The sequence below is a fragment of the Phyllobates terribilis genome, unplaced genomic scaffold (assembly GCF_046119375.1).
Source record: "Phyllobates terribilis strain yellow unplaced genomic scaffold, ASM4611937v1 Scaffold_518__1_contigs__length_1237376, whole genome shotgun sequence".
In the NCBI taxonomy this organism is placed as follows: Eukaryota; Metazoa; Chordata; class Amphibia; order Anura; family Dendrobatidae; genus Phyllobates; species Phyllobates terribilis.
Window position 1 is genome coordinate 1 of NW_027363278.1, and position 8237 is coordinate 8237.

Below are 8237 nucleotides of genomic sequence, written 5' to 3' on the forward strand. Positions count from 1 at the left end.
GCCCCCCACACCGCCGTGTGCGCCCCCCACACCGAGATCGTCCAGTTCCTCGTCCAGTTCGGAGTGAAGGTAAACGCAGCAGACAGCGCCGGCTGCTGCCCCGAATATCGGCTCGCATTAAAGGGGTCGGCGGAAAACCCCCCATCCCTTGTTAGAGGCCTGAGAGCACTTATTAAGCACTACCCCGCCCCCCCGGCCAGCACGTGACTCAGCCCCCGGCCAGATTGCATCAATGGGAGAAAAAGAAAAAAAAATCTTGGCCCAAGAAATAGAAAAGTTGAGCCCCCGAGGGTCTGGGTGATTGAGGACAGACGGTCTAGTTTTTCAGGGGGTTTTCTGTGGCGGTTTCTGTCGTTTTCTCCGCTTGGTGTCGCTGTCAGGACCCCGCTGCACTGCGCCGCCTCCTGCAACAACGTCCAGGTGTGTAAGTTCCTGGTGGAGTCCGGAGCCGCCATGTGCGCCATGACCTACAGCGACCGCCAGAGGGCGGCAGACGAGTGCGAGGAGATGGAGGAGGCTACAGCCAGTGCTCCCAGCTCCTGTACGCAGTGGCGTACCGCCAATGGCGGCAGACCACGCGACTGCTATGGGGCCCGTGAGCCGGGGGACCCCATAGCAGTCCAGGGGTGGACATACCGCCGCCGGTGCAGCAGCGCCGGGTCTCCACCATGCAGCTGCTCCCTGCACGCGGCGGTCAGGGAGCGATCCCTGCAGCTCCGCAGCTGTCAGGAGGAGAATAGCCGCGGAGCTGGAGGGTTCGTCCTCTGCTTCCTCCCTGACCCAGGCGCGCGCAGCTTGATGACGCCATCATGCAGCGCGCGCCTGGGTCAGGAAGAAAGCTGCCGGCAACCAGGAGGATGCTGCAGGGGAGCGAGCTGAGGTAAGTTGTTCTTTTTTTTTTTTTTTTTTTTTTTTACTGAAATGCTGGGGAGGGGAGGTGGGTGGAGGAATGATGGGGCTGGGGAGAGGGCTGATGGGGCTGGGGAGAGCAATAATGGGGTTGATGGGGCTGGGGAGAGGAATAATGGGGTTGATGGGGCTGGGGAGAGCAATAATGGGGCTGGGGAGAGGAATAATGGGGTTGATGGGGCTGGGGAGAGCAATAATGGGGATGGGAAGAGGAATGATGGGATTGATGGGGCTGGGGATGGCTACGGAGAGCAATGATGGGGCTGGAGAGAGGAATGATGGGGCTTTGGGGAGCAATGATGGGGATGGTGGGGCTGGGGAGAGCAATGATGGGATGGTGGGGCTGGGGTGAGCAATAATGGAGTTGATGGGGCTGGGGAGAGGAATAATGGAGTTGATGGAGCTGGGGAGAGGAATGATGGGATGATGGGGCTGGGGAGAGCAATAATGGGGCTGATGGGGCTAGGGAGAGGAATGATGGGGCTGGGAAGAGCAATAATGGGGCTGATGGGGCTGGGAAGAGCAATAATGGGGCTGATGGGGCTGGGAAGAGCAATAATGGGGCTGGGGAGAGGAATGATGCGGCTGGGAAGAGCAATAATGGGGCTGATAGGGCTGGGGAGAGCAATGATGGGGATGGTAGGGAAGGGGAGAGCAATGACGTGTTGCTGGGAGCAAGCAATGATGAGGGTGCTGGGACAAAGCAATGGTGGGGGCCTGGGAGAGAGCAATTATGCGGGGCTGGGAGAGAGCAATGATAGGGGTGCTGGGAGAGCGCAATGATGGGGGTGCTGGGAGAGAGCAATGATGGGGGGGGCTGGGAGAGAGCATTGATGGAGGTGCTGGGACAGAGCAATGATGGGGTGCTGGGACAGAGCAATGATGGGAGTGCTGGGAGAGAGCAATGATGGGGGTGGTGGGACAGAGCAATGATGCGGGTGCTGAGAGAGCGCAATGATGGGAGTGCTGGGAGAGCGAATTGATGGGGGTGCTGGAAGAGCGCAACGATGAGGGTGCTGGGACAGAGCAATGACGGGGGTGCTGGGAGACAGTAATGATGGAGGTGGTGGGAGAGAGCAATGATGGAGGTGGTGGGAGAGAGCAATGATGGAGGTGGTGGGAGAGAGCAATGATGGGGGTGCTGGGAGACAGTAATGATGGGGGTGCTGAGAGAGAGCAATGATGGAGGTGGTGGGAGAGAGCAATTGCGAGGGTGCTGGGAGAGAGTAATGATGGGGTGCTGGTAGAGAGCAATGATGGGGGTTTCACTTTGCTTGTACTGTGAAGCCTTGTATATTTTCCGTGTGCACATAGCCTTACAGTTAATTGGGGAGAGTCACAGAGACTGAATAATTTATTTTATTGGCCGGTGCAGATTATAGTTAATGGGGGGCACAGTGCTGCTTATCACTTTATATTTTGATTACTAAGTGGCTAATAGTATATTAATGGGGGGGGGTTACATATCTGTATTCGAGGACGCAGAGCGGGGGAGACACATGTATGCCGACAATATCTGACCTTGTTATTTTTAGGGCTGTACTGGTCATCGTGGCTGGGAGATGTCGACATGAAGGTCTGACCAGATGGAGAAGAAGCAGCAGAAACCGGCTCTGATCAGATGAGATGTCAGCGGTAAGTGCCTGGATGTAAATATTATTCTGTATCTGCGCTGTGTGACTTGCAGTGATGATGTTATCTGTAAAATCCCTTAGGCTGCATTCTCACATTTGTGTGAAATGTCCGTGTGCTGCCAGATCTTTTTATCGGATGGTCCACGGACTCGTACAGTTTTATAGATCCATTCACACATCCATGAAAATCACGGATCTGAGAATGAGATCTAAGAGGGCAGAGAATGTCCTGTTCTGATCCGATTTTGAGGATTAGAATAGGACATGCTCAATGCGTCAGTAAAACAGGCCAGCACACCGACACTGCGCACAGATGCAGGAATGTAGCCTTATTATGTACAGCACAGTCCCTTAGTATATAGTGTACTCATTATGTATAGAGCCGTCCCTTATTATGTACCATCCTCTCTAGCGGCTCACAGTTGGGGGATCATACTGTGTTGGGGTCAGCATACTTTACCCTGGGAGTTGAGTTGGGGTACAGTAGGGTCATTATACTGTGCATATGGAGGAATTCACCATGGGGGTTTCATACTGTGTTTGGGGGGCCCTTTTTTTGGCATCACACTTTATGGGGCAATGAAAGCGAGATCTAGGACGTCAGCAGGAGGAAAATTACTATGTAAAGGATAGAAAGTTGTGAGATCTGATCTTTGGTGACCCCGACAATTATTTACATTTTTTTGGGGGGGGGGGGGGGGCCCAATTAGAGCTTCTGCTATGGGGCCCCATGATTCCTATGTACGCCCCTGCCTGTACAGTAAGTACAGACAATCCACCTAGCCACGTACAAGACATCGTTCACACTTACCTGGCATTTTTTACATTTTCTTAAATGCATATATTTTAATTTTATTAAAAATGGGATTTATTAAATTTTTTGCGTCTGACATCTGCGGAATGAGTTAACTGAGAATTTATCAGTGAGCTTGCAGCTTTTTTTTTAAGCTGTCATTTTACTGAGCCTACATGAAAGCTGAGCAGAACTTTGTGTCAGTGAGAGGAGCTCACTGACAGGTCCTCAGTTGACTCATTCCACAGCCACTTAAAAGGCCTGTAAAAGCCAAACTGTGAAAAATTTTAATGGAACCAATTTGCAAAAAATATTTGGCTCAAAAATAAATGCATTTAAATACAAAAGAAAGTCCCCAAAGGTGACCATAACATTTAAAGGGGAAATGCCCGCTCAAACCAGATCCCTATGGTTAGAGACTTCCTGGACACAGCCCTGCTCAGAGTGGAAAAACATGGCTGCTCTGGTACAGAAACAGCGCCACATCTGCTCACAGCCGGTATTGCAGGACCCTGAGCTGTAATACCAAATACAACCCATGGGTCAGGGTGGCGCTGTTTTCCGTAACAATTATTTAAATGTTTTTATTCCCTGACGAAGTAAATGGTGAAGAATAAAAACGCAAGGTATATAAGAAAGCGAGTGCAGTTTATTCCGGGCGGGATGCTGAAGCTTCGATCCCCATGGTGCGAGCCTCCATGTGAGGCCGGTGTGGGGACTCGCCTCCTCTCCTGCCTGGAGGGCGCACATTAGCGGCCGCTGTAGGCGGATTAGGATGAACGGCTGGAATGTGCTGGATTATAGGGCCCCGGCTCTCACCGCTCCGGGCTGAGAAAATAATCGTCTGCGCGCTGATTCCATCACTCAGAGGCGAACGCCCAGTAACCCTGTACGGCCGGGTCTGCCAGTCACTATAGCGGCAGGATGGGCCCTGAACACTGTCAGGAGTCAGTCATAGCAGGGGTCCTCCAAGTCACACCTGCTACCTACAGGGCACCAGGTCCAAGCCCAGAGTCCGGTAACTGACCTCCTCCCAGCGAGTGAGGCCGCACCCAGCGGAGGCCATACAGGAACAGAAGGGAGGCCATTGTAGAGCAAGTGCCCGGAAATGTGGCATCCAGAGAAGTCACCGCATACAAGCGCCCAGAGCTGAGCCCTCATCTAAGCCCAAAACAGGTTTAAGACGAGGAGGGGTTAATGCAGTAGAAAAACAGCTCAAATAATGATGGCAATACCGCCACTCATACCAGTATCATAGCAGTTATATTCTTACACAGGGGCAGTATCATAGCAGTTATATTCTTATACAGGGGCAGTATCATAGCAGTTTTATTCTTATACATAGTAGCAGTATTATAGCAGTTATATTCTTATACTGGAGCAGTATTATAGCAGTTATATTCTTATACATAGTAGCAGTATTATAGTAGTTGTATTCTTATACAGGGGCAGTATTATACCAGTTATATTCTTATACAGGGGCAATATCATAGCAGTTATATTCTTGTACATAGGAGCAGTATTATAGTAGTTATATTCTTGTATATAGGGGCAGTATTATAGTAGTTGTATTCTTGTACATACGGAGCAGTATTATAGCAGTTATATTCTTGTACATAGGGGGCAGTATTATAGTAGTTATATTCTTGTACATAGGAACAGTATTATAGTAGTTGTATTCTTGTACATAGAGGGCAGTATTATAGTAGTTGTATTCTTGTACATAGGGAGCAGTATTATCGCAGTTATATTCTTGTACATAGGGAGCAGTATTATAGTCGTTGTATTCTTTTACATATGAATTTTCTTCTGTTGGGCAAATTGTATGAAATTCTGCTAGGTAGTCCTCGGCATTCATGTGCTCTGTATAACCCCATCCCCACCACTGACTGGAGTAAAGCTGCCGATCAGTGGTGTGGGTGGGGTTATACAAAGCTCAGCATTCAGAGAACTACTAGAGCTGCAGCAGATAAAACACTGATTTTATCAAAATAGCAGTAAGCAGCAAAAAGCGTGAGATATCACTGTAATCAGGGTCTCACCCCTTATATCATGCTGCTCTCAGATGGGGCATCTAAAACCGGGTGGCAGATTCCCTTACGATTTAACAGCACTTTCTGATGACTTTTTAGAATAAGGAGTACTATATAAGGAATAATTGCCACTCATTATACACTCCTGAGTGTACATGAATGTATGGGGAGTGTACATTATATGATGGGTCTCCTGCATTTTTTCTCTACATTATAAGCCTCAGCATTTACCTTTTCTGTGCTCTTCTTTTTCTCCCTCCATCTCCCCCTTCCATAGGTTTATAGGGGCATCGCAGACATTTTTGTTGAAATGAACCTGTCGCGTTCCTCCCGGTAGCGTTCGACTTCCAGTCACTGGGGCGGCACTGCTCTGTGTATAGAAAGTGGCGCCTGTAACTGCGACCCCTGTAGTAACTGATGGCAGCTCAGCATTAGGGCCGGCTGTCAATCAGGGCTGGGGGCACGGTGACAGCCGTCACTCTCTATACACAGAGCGGTGACTGAACCAGTGCCGCCCCCATGACTGATACCCAAACGCTACCAGGTACGATAAAGTTCATTTCCTCCTGGCAGAGGGAGTCTAAATGCCGGCACCGGGCAGGTTCAGAATGCTATTAACCTGCAGAGTAACCCCATATCTACAGGTTGATAACGTTTTTTCACGTGACAGGTTCCCTTCCCTTCTCCCACAGATTTAGCCGATATTGAGAGTGAATGATTAGTGCAGGAGACCAAAAAATGTGTTTTAAGTGACAAAAGAAGAAGGTTTATCTGATAATGTATATTACAAAGTGTCTTATCTTTACTTGCACTATTGATTAATGAAATCAGGTTAGGCTGGAGCAGGAGCACAGTGATAGGACAATCAGAGGGAGACACGGGCAGATCGTGCTGCAGCTTATTCTAGTAAGGAGTTTATCTCTACACAACCATATCACTGCCACTGCTTCTGAACATGTGCTGAATGGAAAGCGGGAATCCCTCCCGCCTGTGTGCGATGTGTACGTGAGCAGTCAGTGCAGCATTCTCTACCCACTAGCTGAGAGATAACTGAAGCTTAGCGCTAGAGCCTGCAGAGGGGAGAACTGGTGACAATTGCAGGACACACAGGGGCCAGAATAGAATATACACATAGCAGTAGCCATCTGACATGACTGTTATGCCCTCAATATAACATTCATTGTGTACGCTGTCCATCAGTGTACAAGCTGTGGGGATCTGGCCGAGGCCGGCAGTACCAGGCACTCACACTTATATGGATCTTGCTGTGAAGGGGCGTCAGCGCCCCAGTGAGCACCATGGACCATTTGTTCTGTTAATTGGGAGGACCAATAACGTAATGCAGTAAAGTACCTGTACATTATCTGATAATGCCCTGTATATTATGTACTTACATTATTATTGCTATTATTACATACAGTTTTTACAGTACAGACTCATTTCTTGTTACATCATTTAGATGAAAAAGCGAGGTCTGGTTGCCACAGATGCCACATATACTGCCCTGTTCAACGCCTGCGCGGAGTCACCATGGAAAGACTCGGGTCTGCAGCACGCACTGAAGCTGCGGAAAGAATTGATGGACAAGAACATTGAGCTTAATCCCATCACTTACCGGAGCTCGCTGAAGGTCTGCACGCTGAGCTCAGGACTGCAGGGGAGCTGTGAGCTATTTAAGGTAAGTCAAGGTCACAGTCCTGGTCACCCACAATGGAGTCCTTATAAGATGCCCCTATCGTAGATTAACCGGGAGGGAACAGCATCATTGTAATCATTCCACGGGGAATCACCAGTGCACCATGTCTGGCCGGGGACTTAGCCGCCATCAGAAGGCACCACCAGAGTTCAGTTCTTCTGTGGGGACCAGGGGGTCACTTACTAAATTCGAGAAAGGTGGACAGCTTTGAACTATCTGCTACTGCGACGCCCTCCCTGAGCGGTGGGGTTACTCGGTGCCGGACAATATATGGTGGGGGTATGGGAGTGTCGTCGTGGCCGCGACTCGGTCCGTGCCCAGGGCTGTCACATAAAAAGAATGGGCTATTGGATGAGTGAATGTTCGACTATGCCACCTGTGGTTTCTGGTGATGGCCACCAGCGCTGCAGCAGTCCTCTGAGGCTGATGTTCTGACAGCTTGGTTGGTACTACTCCCCACAGGTGGAGTAAGCCTCAGGGCAGTTTGGAGGATCTGGGGAGTTGTGGTGGGTGCAGTGCCGCGCAGGAATGATCAAACGGAGGCAGTATGTGAAGTCATCCAAGATTTACTCACTTTGATGAAGTAGCAGCTGCAAAGCTTCTCTCTGCTTCTCGTGGCGCGCTGCGGCCACCAGGAAGGGGTTCAGCACTTCCTAGGTAGATCAGGAGCACCTGTCAAGACCCCGCTGGGGTGTTCCTTTCTTTCCTAGATTCTCCCACTGAGTCCTCTCCTGACGGTATGTGATGTAAACGTGGAGTAAGGCCGGGTCCCACTAGATATACACAGGTTGAGAGATACAGGTGGCGACTCCGCTGCGTCCGTATCCCCCTGGGATCCACTAAGCCTCCGGGCTTTTCTAACGATGACGTGAAGTACACTGTCAGATATCGGGGGCCGGTCCCCTCTTGCGGCAGGAGTCCCTCAGGCTAGGCCAGAGTGAAGAATACAGGTGGCGACTCCGCTCCATCCGTACCCTCCTGGGATCCTTTCGTCTGTGGAGCCTATCTCCTCTGCTCCCCTCCTGGGCCTTCTTGATTGGACTCTGACCGGGGACAGAGCTAGCTATAACTCAACTCTGCCCCAACCCCCCGTCTCGAGGCCTGAGACCGGGAACCGTGACCCCTGAGCCGGCCGCAGCTTTGTGCTGACTGACCTTCCCAAGGAACCACGA